The following is a 12,462-nucleotide window of genomic DNA, read 5'->3' as shown; positions in this document are numbered from 1 at the left end:
CTAACAATTTCTTCCCCTACCCTCAAGGGGCACACGAACCCCAGCTGGGAAACCACTGGTCCAGACTATGAGAGCAGACACGTGAAAACATTTCCTAGGATTTGGTCTTTTCTAGGAGATGCAAAATCTATGAGAACCTAACATATATATGAACTTTCAGCACACTCTCCAGCAGATTTATGAAGTTGTCTTGATCAATCAAGCAATATTTTAGAGTTGATGACAGAGTTGTCCTTGCAACTAGGATTAATTCATATATTACTGGGCCCCAGCTGTAAATGCATTTGCTAACTATGGTGTTCTCTGTAATTGAACCCTTTAGTTTTTAGACCTTGGGAATGAAAATCTATTATCAAAATTTCAGATAAATATCTGTAAGGCTGAGAGAACCAAATGATATACCATTCTGATCTTGAAAATAAAGAAATGAGTAGGATGGGCAAAGCGGAAGATGGAACAGAAAACTCATAAATCATCTCCCAAGAATGTTATCAGCACGACACCACCCAATCTTCCTGTGTTCCATGTGCATGTACGTGGACAGCACTGTGCGAGAAACCTGAAACACAGAGTAAAACAAGACCTGGCCCCCGTCAGCTCACTATAAGAAGTAAGCCATAAAGCAAGCCTGTAATTTGTAGTACTAATAGTTAAGTGCCAAAAGAAACTGAAATTAGGGGTAGTGTAGCTGTTTTGGAAAGTGTTCATGGAATTAAATTTCAACCTGGTACAGAATATTGACTTGAAAGGAAGAAATATATGAGGAAGTTTCAGACAGAGCGGGCAGCCAAAAGCCTGAAGGCAGCAATTACCCCCATGTCTGTGAGGGGTACTGAGGGCTCTCCTGACCCGACAGAAGTGCTGAGTTTACACAGGTGGGGGGTGAGAGGTGAGGCTGAGTGCCTGAAATGTGGAGGGGATACAGTGCCATTAACACCTAAGCAGCATTCTCTGGCCTAAATTTCTAAGAGAAAGCCACCACCACTGAAATCTCATAAATCCTTTCACTTGGTCTACATGTTCTTGAAGAACCAGCCTTGGGGCTGATCTATAAGCCAAACAGGCAAGCTAAATGCAAGAAAATACCAAGCAGATGGTGTGTGGGTGAAGATGTTGAGGAAGTGAAATATTAGTTGCTTTGAAAAGAGGAAGAGAAAGTAAAATATGTCAAGATGAATAAGAATTTGGCAAAGAAAAGCCAAGTATATAAGAATCCCATGATATTTTCCTTTTAATTATTTCTAACAATTATCACTGTGATACATATCGATAAAAAAATATGAAAATAGAAATTATCTGTGATCACATCAGTGTGACTTTGTCACCTTCCTGTCTTCTCTCACGCAGCTGCACTTTATAATCAAATTAGGGTCTTTTTCTACATACAGTTTGGAGTCCTACCACTGTAGGATTTGTCTCCAGTTTTCACAATATCATCCTTGCTAAAAACTAATACTTATATAGTTGCTTACTCTGTGACAGAGTTCCAAGTATCTTACGTGTGTTAACTTATCTAATTCTCAATACGATGTGGGGGGTGGATAAGATTATTATCTTCATTTCACAGATGAAAGACTCAAAGAGAAAGTAACTTGCCAAAGTTCACTTAGCTGATAAGCGGTGGAAGAGGACTCCAAGCCAGGCAACTGGCTCCAGCATCCCTGCTCTTAACCCACCTACCAGACCACCTGCCTTCCAGAGACGTGCACTCATCACTGAAACTAAGCCTCATCTTTGATTTTTTGTTTTTTTTTTAGGCTGTACTCTTAAAACAGATTCACTGGTGCCAAGGGATTCTATGAGCTAAACTGCTCTCCATCAAAGACATAAAACCCCCCTACACCCTCCTACCGTCTGTGAAAAGTGAATGGGACTCAACCTCAACCTTGCCAGCACTGTTATGGACTCTTAAAATCTAATTATAGTCAGCAATTCTTTGATGCAATGAAGTTCAATATTTTTTTCATGTGTCGGCCATTTGTAGTTCCTGTTTTGTGAATTTTCTATTCCTGTTATATGGCCCGTTTGTGTCGCCCAACCCCACTCCAAATTCATACGTTGAAAACCTGATGCCCAAGGTGACGATATGAGGTGGGGCCTTCAGGAGGAGATAAGCTCACGGGGGCTCTGCCCTCACAGGATTAGTGCCTTCATAAAGGAGGCCCAGAGAGATCCTTCGCCCCTTCCACTACGTGAGGACACAAGTCTACCGTCTGCAACCTGGAAGAGGGCCCTCACTAGAACCCGACCAAGGCCCCCGGTCCTGGACTTCCAGCCTCCAGAACTGTGAGCAATACATGGCTGCTGTTTATAAGCCACCTGGTCTAAGGTATTTTGTTACAGAAGCCCAAGTGGACTAAAATGATTCCTTCCTAGAATGCTTTTTAAAGAGTTAAAGCTTGTTAAATTGAAACTACTTTAGAAGATGTTGTAATTCAAGGTATCACTGGGAGCCAAGGACAGGCAAGTGCCCTGGGGGAATTACCAGGACCCAGGGCTGAGGCTCAGCTGTGAACTCCAGGGACCGCAAGGGCTGAGCAGGCCCTCCCCGCAGACTGCCAGCCTGCAATTGTGCTTCACACCACAAGGCAGGGGCTGCGCTCATCTAAAGGCTGAATATTCGTTATTGTTACTCAGGACACACCCTCAATTCCTCGCATCACCATGTTTGGGGAAACAAATCAGTAAATGTGATGTTTGTTTAGTGAGATCAGACTTACAGAAAGAAAATGGAAGTTCTCAAGGGACCTCACACCTGCACAGCAGTCTCACAAAATTTTCCTATTCTACACGGCTAATCTAGTTAGTGATCAGAATCATCCATGAGTCAGAGGATTCCACAGGAACAGTGCTGAACAAACGCTATTCATTTCTTATTCGCCAAATCCTCTGTTAATCAGTCAACAGCAATTTACCTCATGCCAGGCACCTTGCAGTAAAACCGAGCATCTAGGACACCCTCTGATTATATGGCTGGGAAAGAAAAATACCTCATTCACAGACTCAGGAGTCACTCCTTAGGATGGGCTACTATCTCTAGAGGGCTCATGTCATCTACCAGGGTTGTTTAATGCTTCTGGTTTTTTAAGATTAACATCATAGTTGGAGGGTTTTGGGTCTTTCTGTACCAATTAAAGAGGCAAACCCAGGAATGAAGGCAAAAGGACACTCTGTTAGGTAAGGGCCATAATAAATATGAAAGGTTTTTTTAAATGCATGTTAACACAATGTTTGAGAATTAGTAAGGTAATGCAGGGATGTTAAAAAAAAATGATATGAACAGGAGTTCTGCTGAGGGAAGGAAAGGAGGTGGGGGCAGGGTTAGAAAAGGGATGAATAGTTAAATAAAAGCTTCAACCTTGAGCTTTTTTTGTTGTTTTTTTTTAACCAATCATAAAATGCTCTCCAAAAACATAGTTAATTTTTACTTGAAAGACAATTTTCTCTTTATGAGAGATGCCTGTTCCCAGGATGGAAGCCTTCTATAAACTCATGGAGTCTTCCACATGAAATTTAGTACCCCAAGTAGGCTTCCATAAAGGCATTTCTCATAAAGAGATAACTGTCTTTCAAGTAAAAATTAACTATGATTTTGGCTAGCAACCTGAAGTTGACATCATACAGATGTAAGTAACTATTTACCAGGTTAAAGTCAACTAACTTAATAAGTCAAAATATCAGAATGAAGAAAGTCTGATAGATTAACTCATGGATCTCACTCTTTTAAATTTTATGGTGAATAAAAGAGGCTCAAGGAAGAATATCTATCTGATTTATAAAAACAAAAAAGATGCATCAAATAAATTACTGATGTAAAAGAGGTCAGATGTGAGGGCGAGTGTGGTGAGGGTTAAGGCTAGCCCTTTAGCTAAAAATGACTTTTTTAATTAAATGGAATGATTCTCCTGTTCAGCCTAACAATAGCATACAAGGCCGGTACTCCAGAAATGACTGACTTAAATTGAATGGTTCTTACCAACCTTAAATTAGTCAAAAGTGGACATGAATTTAATAGCTAAAAAATAAGTTTTGCAAAACTACGTAACATTGTTTTCCACTTGGCTGTATAAGTTCAAATATACTAAATCTTCAATACTTGTTCAAAACATATTTAATGGAACCTATTAAACTTGTTAATCAAAATCATACTGTGTCCAGAGATCAACTCAGTAAATGTTCTCATTGATTAATTTTATGTTTTATATTTTGCCTTGTTTTACAAAGGAAGTGAGTCAGCTTAAAATAATATATTCAATAAAATGGAAAAATATAATTAGATAAAAATCAGAATCAAAAATAAAACAAGGTAGAGCAGAAGCTCAAGGGAAAGTTAGAACATCAATTTTAGGTCATAGGTTTTAACAAGGTTATTAAAATTAAGTTGCAAATTTGACTGAGTTTCCTGGTTGCCAAATTAGAAACGGAAATATAATCGATTACCTAATTCTAGTTTTGCATGATGAAAAAAAGACACTCAATAATTGCTCAGGGGAAGTAAAGCTTTCCTTTGACATTTAAAGCAGAATGGAATTTCTTGCATAAGTTTTCAAACAGGAGCTGTAGAAGAAATTGCAATCTTAAATAACCACATCTCTTAAGTAATGTAACAGTAGGTTTCTTGTTACTGTTTTTTATTAATAAAATGCTTCTGTGAGAGCACAGTTTCGGGGGAGGGGGTGCAAAGGATGCAAAACAAGGGAACCGAAGTGCATAGCTTCTGAAGATCTGTCTAGACTTCTGGCCTAACACTTAGAATTGGTGGAAAATGGGTGGACATCATGGCCTTTGCTCAGTCAACTCTTTAAAAACATCGTCTCTCTCAGTTAAGCTTCTGATCAAATTTATGAGCAGACAATTCATACTCCCTAGCATCGTATACCACTGTTGAGGGGAGATTAATACACAACAATCATTCTTCAACCGCCAGCCAGTTCCCTATATTTGAAATTTAAGGTTAAAGAAATTTTCCTTTCTGTAACTTTTAGGCAACCGTAACAATTTTGGTTCTAACATATGTGAGTTGGGTGGATCCTACTGGATGTAAACAACAACAAAAATGGGCTGGGATAATAAAAAAGACAGTAAGTTACATTTACCAAGGAAGGAAGAGAGGTTTTGGCAATAAAATCTTAGGAGAGACATGGGAAAAATAAGAGTAAATCCAGGTTTCAGGATTGCATTCCAGGGCTGCCTGTGGAGGCAGGGTGCAGGGGGCTCACTAGACAGGACCCAGGTACTGAGTCATTCAGTCGCAGAGATGCTGCGCATTTGGATGCAAGACACGCACACAGAAAAATGCCTCTTCCATCCTGACATTAGGAACTGGTTTCAGGCCAAGAGTGCCAGTACAGTCTAAGTGCTCAACTTCTCTTTCTCAAATGAACAAATAAATGTCTATTAACTGCAACAAAGTAAAGGGTTTACTGTAACCATAGGAGAAGGCTCTTTGAGAAGTTTAAAAGGAAGAACAATGTAAATTAACTGTGCAATATCCTTGATTACAAACTTAAGATGTGTGAAATATAATAATTTTAATTTCATGGAAGACCTTTTGCTCTGGTTGAATAAATCAGAACATATTTTTCATAAGCTCTCTCCCACTGATGGTTCCCCCAATTTCACTACCATTTACCTAAAAATGTTATTTCCTCACCATCTAGGGAGAACCTAAGTAGGCTGGAGAAACAATAGTAATAAACTATGGCTTACTATAGTTTTATAACAAGTCTTTTGGGTAATAAGTAGTAAAGATGGTGAAGATGTATTAAAATGACAAGAAAGAAGGAAAGAGAGGAAATAAGTGACTGGAACATTCCGAGATAATTTTTGTTAAACAAAGTGAAAAATGGTTAATACTGACTCATCAAACTTACATAATGAGAAAATAAAAACAAAATCAAAACAGTAAATGTCGTAGTGCAAAAAGAAAGCAAATGAAACATGACACAGTTATCCTTGATTATTTCAAGATAACATAAAATTTAAAAGCAGAAAATGCACTAAATCTTCCAAATCCTGATTTCACAACCACCCTGGTTGTCAAACTTGGAAACTGATACGCTTATATACTTAGGAAAACCCATGCAGTTTAAAATATGTGACTACACCATGAATTGTGAATCACTTAGGATTCACAAACACTTCTAAATGCTTTATTTTCACCATTACCTGTAATAAAATACATTATAATTAGGTCAACCATAACAACTCAATTCCAAAATGAGTTAATATGTCACCTATTAACCACATCACTGTTACCTCTGGAGTAACCTAGAATTTCCTCTAAACATGAATTGTACTTTTTTAAACTGTGTTTTAGAGTTTAATTAAAATAAGTCTTATTACCAATTAGAAAAAATTGCAAGCTTAGAAGTGAAATTATATTAGGAGCTGAGGAGAATTACCTTATTTAATTATACATTAGACTAAGAAGGATAACATATGGTCCTAAAACTGACAAAATTCAACTTAAATCTTGGGATAACCAATTTTAAACTTCAGTGGCCACAGGACAAATACATTTTAATCCTAAATTGTCTTTAGATGAAGCTTGAAACACAGTTCATTCAACAAAAAACTAAAGGGGGTCCATTATGCATCAGGCCAGGGGATTACAGGATTGAACAAGATGAGGACTCTGTCCTCCTGGAGTTTACACCAGGTTCATTTTCCAAAGCTCTAAACCTTAATACGTTAATAAAATTGGAGCTTACAACAATTCACTTTCCAAAAGTCTAAACCGTCTTGCTTAATATGAAATTTAGAAAGAATAGAGATAATCTTGCCAAAAACTCTGATGTATGAACTTTACACTTGGGAAAGAAGAAGGAATTCATAACCAGTTTTTCAGAAATACAAACCTTAACATCTAGTTGGAAGCCAGGCTGCGCCCGAGGCTGCCTCTGCTGGACGACTCCGTGCATCCTTCCAGCAGATTCTCAACTCCCTACACCTGTATCAAACTTGCCAGGCTCTTAAGCACACGCCTTCACGAAAGCAGGAGGCTCCCAAGAAAGCAGCGCGAGAATACCCCAGCCTCATCTATCTCCTAAATACTGGACTTCTAGAAGGGCCTTCTCTAACTGGCCCTAAAATGCTGACTGTAAGGGTTTGAGATATCAATTTTATATATCAGCCAGCTAGCTCTGAAATACACAAAAATCCACAGCGACTTCTATATGCCGCTAAAATAACGCTTTCCGTGGCTACATATTGGGAGAAAACAGGAAGAACGCATCTGTTCATCAAGCCGAAAAAATATGGTGACATATTTCCACCTGAGCTGCTGAAAATCCAACGGTCTCCCCCCTCACCCCAATAATCCACACATCAACCCGTCCTCTCCACCCTTGCGCGAACACAACCGGGCCCAGGGAGGTGGGCAAAAAAGGGTCAAGCTCTCCGTTGCCACCGCTCGATCTCCCGAACTCAAAAAGATGTTGTCAGGTTTACAGGGGCTGCGCCCAGCGCCATTAGCACACCTCCGAGTGAGGCACCAAGCTCCGGAGGGAGGCAAGTTTGGCGGGTCCTGGCCCCGGCCCCCCGCCCTCCCCAGCGGCAGCATCAGACGCGGACAGCGGCCAGGTCTGGTCCCGGCTTCACCCACCTACCTACAGGGCGGGGCGCCGGCTCCTCGGGTCCGGGAGAAGAGGATCTGGCGCACGCATTTCTGGGAGCGGTGGCCTCTGCCGCTCAGCGCGGGGGAGCGCATCCTCCAGGGTGGGTGGAAGGAGGGGTCTAGGGAGGACCGTGCGGTGACGAGGCGCTGGGGCTGGAGGGAGGAGCGCCCAGGCGCGCCCCAGGGGACCGGCGTCCAGAGTTGGTGGACGCGGCCGCCGCCAGGACTCCTCAAGCCTCTCCTCACGCGCGGCGCCTGGCCAACCCTGCAGAAGCGCCCGCAGTCAGGACATCGGCCACGACAGGCTCCCGGGCCCGGCCGGAGGCGGGGAGCTGCGGGTGGCGCGACGCGGTGCAGAAGCCCGCCTCTAGCTCCGCCCGGCCCGCGCTACGCCCTGCGCCCCTCCGCTGCGGCGGGGGCCGGGGAGCTCGGCGGCCGGGCTCGGCGGCTCGGGCTGCAGCTGCGGCATCCTCCCCACCCGGGAGACCTCCGAGCTGGGAGGCTGGGTGCCCCCGCCACCCGCCGGCGGCTGCCGCCTCCACTGCCCCGTCGCAGCCCCAGCCTGGGCCCGGCGGCTCCGCCCCGAGAGCTGCGTGCGCGGCCTCCGCAGGCCTCGGCCCTTTGTGACGCCTCCCGGGAGCGAGCTCGTTGCGACTCGGGCGGCCGGACTCCCTGTGGCGGAACCTGGGAAGGTCTTCTTACCTCGCCCCAGGCCGCATCCCCTAAAGCTGGCCCGCCGTGGCCACTACTCTTCGTGGGAAGTGAACCTTTGAGAGCAGAGCTGGAATTTGAGCGTCTCCCTGCGCTTTAAAGCCTAGAGTTTCCCTTCCAGCTCAGGGACCACTGGTCACAATAAATTCACCCTTCTGTCCTTTTCCGGCGTTCGGTTTCGCAAAAGAGCCCGCTATCCCCTTCCTCCTCCTGCCCCCTTCCCCGGTGCAGCATCCCGGATGCTGCCAAGTTGCACTCATTACAGCAATCGGGACGTAGCAATTGAGCTCTCCAGACCGACTCTTGGCAGAGACCCGAGAGCCTTGGTTGGGAGGATTTGCATCATCAGCGGGGCAGTGCCTGTGAGCTTCCCATCCCCACTTGGGAGCTGTTCCTTCTAAGATCCCATGACTAGCACTGCAAGATGACTAGGAGGATTTGGCCATGAAGTTTACCCTTACACATAGAAAAAAACTTCATGGAGGAGCCTGCAGCTGGTCAGATAACACTGGTGTGCCACAGGCCAAGTACACAGGCACGCTAGATAGCGGCCTCCCCTGGCTTGTTGATGCTGCTTATGCTGTAACCGCCTCTCGTGGAAGGCGGAGCGAAGCGCTTAACAGCGATGGCTTTGGAATGTCAGTTTCAAGTGGTCATGTTATACAATCCTGCAAAATATGGAATAATCGCCCGATTCTGCTCTCACCACGTATGAAGTGGGACCTCAGGTTTACATCCTTTTGGTTTGAATGTGAAGAATTGGTTTTCTCTTTTTTCTTCAGGCACTTGTGTTATTTGAAAACTATTTTCAAGGGAAAATTAGTCTCCTAAAATACAAAGAGCTGATTTCATTGAATCAGAACACGATTTGGGATCTCCAGATAAACTGAGCTGCTCTCACACTTCTTTCGTGAATGTTTTTGTAATTCGAAATCTAAGGTTAATCTTTTAAAAACGGTCAAAGAAGAGACATGTCCCATAGCAGTAAAAACTGTGACAAAATCGCAAAGGCTTTTTGAGATGAGTTAAGCAAAGTGGAGCTGCATCATGTATGGGTCAGGAAACACAGGGCACATGACTTGGCAACTTTCAGGGACTCTGATTTGATTTAGAGCCCCAGTTTATTTTCAAAAGATATCCTTTATTATTCATGATAATTTGCCCCAAATTCAGAACAAGCTGACTATAGGAATGTATATGTATCTGTGTGATGTATAAGTGACAGAATGAAGACACTGAGAATTTGGCAGTTGCTTACTCTAACATTTGTCAACAGGTATGCCTTAGATTGTAGTTTGCAGGAAATGTCCATTGAGTTGCAATTCTTGACTGTTTCCATCCTTTCACCACCAGGGGTCCCCTTTTGTTTTTCCTCTCTGTATACCCCATGCTTTGTCAAGAAAAAAATTAAGCAGTGATCTTTTTTATTAGACAAAGATATAACTGAGTATGTTTTCTAAAAGTAATAACCATCAACTATATGTCTGTCAGCCTTTCAAAAACACTAATTTAAGGACCCTCTTTACTGTCTTCAACTCCTCTAGGGCTGCAGGCTGTACCATAGGCAAATTACAACATTTTATTACAGTGAAAGTCCCAGTAATGAAGTTTTCTGCTCTTCAGTTTAAAGGGGGAGAAAATCCCCCCTTAAACCTTGTTCATTCGTTCGTTTTCATTAACTCAGCATTTATTGATTTGCCTAAGTCTCGTGTGTGAATGACAAATTATATTGCTACACTGACTTTATGGGTGTGAGGGCCTCTGTTAAACATGAAAACTGACCTTTCTGTCTCTGCTGAAGGATAGAGGGCATTGTAGAACAATTTAGGTAGAATTGTCATCTTACTTTTTCTGGGGTAAAGAATGCTGTCTGATGAGACTTTGGTGTAGACAGAGAGAAGTGGAGATCACTTCAGCTCTTAAAGGAAGAATAGAGGGTCGCTTGCAGTCCACTTTTTTCCCCCGCAGGGTAGGAATTGGACCAGATGGGGGCAACTGGTTCCCTCAGTTCAGGCATCAGGTGATCTCCCAAGAGACTTCCTGGAGGAGGTGGGTAGGAATTCCACACCAAACAATAACAACCATTGTAACAAATGTATTTTTCTTATGTATCTATCTAATAATGGTTTTGTAATGAAGAAGTATGGCTAGTATGCCTGTTTTTTAACCACAACACTGGTAATCTCTCACGGAACTGGCATTCCAGGCACATTGGCAAATACTGCTCCAACACTTTGTCAAAATGAAAGCTTGCTGGCAAATAATGAGTTCACAGCCACAGAGAGAATTGAAATTTCTTTGGGAGTTTCCTCTGTAAAGGCGTTGGAGAAGGGATTTTTGTGCTGGGTGATGAGTTTAACCTACTAGCGCTAAGAAAGCTCATTCTCTAGAGGTTAAACTAGCCTGCTTTTTCTAGCACAGAGAGAAACACCTCCTTTCACACACCTGACTCAGACTGGCTAAGACACAGGAGTTCTGTGGGAGGTAAACACTGATTAACGTCTGTGGAGGTCTGTGGGGAGACATCCTGCACTTAAAGGGGCATGACGGGGTTCACTATTTAATAATGTTGAAGGCAGTGGCTCATTTTCACAACTGGGATCACTGGTCCGGCACATCACAGACATCACCTTGATTTTTGAGAAGGATGTAAACAGGTCCTTCTGTGAATGGGCCTAGCTTAAGTCCTTCTCTCAGCTTGTTACAAAAAGGAGGTAGAAATCTTGACTAAAGAGGAGGTAGAAATCTCTTTGTCATTTAAAAGGAGGAAGAGCCAGCCAGAATGTTTGAGAAAGAAATACTGACATCTATAAGAACAGACTGCTGTCTGGGTGCCTGTCAGGGAGTAGAATTTACAGCTGTTTATTTAGAATAAGCGCAATAAATTTGCCCTTTTCTTTTATTTACAGTTAATCAAAAAGTGTCTACCCTTAGACAGTTTCTGCTGTCTTATTTCTGCTACAAAATAGTCTGTTCAATAGCTTGAGATTTCATTTTTTTTTATAATTTCTGAAAAACTTACTCAAATAATCTCGTACTAAGATATTGTGATAAGATATAATTTAAAATTCTGAAATGAATCCCTAAGCTCAAGGTGATATTAAGTGCTGATTGTTGTTTGGATTTACTGAGTGAAAAAATGTATACAGCAATAAGCTGAAAGGGGAGTTTTTCGAGGGAAATAGAGATTCACAAAAAGTTGCAAAACATGCACAGGGAAGTCCCGGATTTTCCCCCAGTTATCCCCCATGACAACACCTTAATTATAGTACAAAATCAAAACCAGAAAATTGACATTGGTATGATCTTTAGAACTCAATGAGATTTCACCAGTTTTACACACGTTCCTGCCTCTTTGTGTGTGTGTGTGTATGTGTGTGTGTGTGTTTTCTATGCAATTTTATCATCTGTATAGATTCTTCTCCCACCACCACTATAAGATACAGGACTGTTCCTTTACTCCCACAAAGGTACCACAACCTACCCCTGTACAGTCATCTCCATTCTCCTCTCTACATCTCTAATTCCTGTCGATCACTGCTCTGTTCCCATCTCTATAATTTCAAAAATTCTACATAAATAGAATCATATTGTGCATAAACTTTGGGATTGGCTTTTTTTTTTTTCATTCAGCATAATTCCCTTGGGATCCATCCAAGTTGTTACGTATATCAATAGTTTGTTCCTTTTTTTGATAAATCTTCTATGGTATGGATATACCACAGTTTATCAGTTCACAAATTGAATGTTTCAGTTGTTTTCAGTTTTAAACTATTATGAATAAAGCTGCTACAGACATTCGTGTGCAGATTCTATGTGAATATAAGTTTTCATTTCTCTGATATAAGTGCCTACGGGTACAACTGAAGAGTCATATATTAAGTGCGTCTTTCATTTTATAAGAAACTGCCAAACTATTTTCTAGGGTGGCTGTACCTATTTTTACATTCCTATTGGCAAAGTATATGTTATATATATAATGTGTCTTTAATCTGTTAAATAAACTCATTTAATTGAAGAATTGTCAATATTTAATTGAAGAATACATTTCTTTTCCTATTCGCTTCTCTATGAACCGTAATTGCTTGTTTACTTGAACCCCACCAGAGTAAACTTCAAGATCACAGGCATCC

At 41.9% G+C, this 12,462-nt stretch overlaps 1 protein-coding gene across 2 annotated transcripts in view; it reads right to left on the bottom strand.

Annotated features, from left to right (window-relative positions):
- Nucleotides 1–8,225, bottom strand: part of NCOA7 (nuclear receptor coactivator 7) — a 131,293-nt gene extending 123,068 nt beyond the window's left edge. Inside the window, exon 1 of one of the 2 annotated variants that reach the window (XM_006200022.4) lies at nucleotides 7,611–8,225. The gene's annotated coding sequence lies outside the window, so the exon portion shown is untranslated. The remainder of the gene's footprint in view (nucleotides 1–7,610) is intronic. The other variant, XM_015235770.3, reaches the window with a different exon arrangement.
- Between the last annotated feature and the right edge of the window lie 4,237 nt (nucleotides 8,226–12,462).

Source organism: Vicugna pacos, chromosome 8 (assembly GCF_048564905.1).
Source record: "Vicugna pacos chromosome 8, VicPac4, whole genome shotgun sequence".
Classification (NCBI taxonomy): Eukaryota; Metazoa; Chordata; class Mammalia; order Artiodactyla; family Camelidae; genus Vicugna; species Vicugna pacos.
This window is presented reverse-complemented; position numbering and strand designations above follow the sequence as displayed.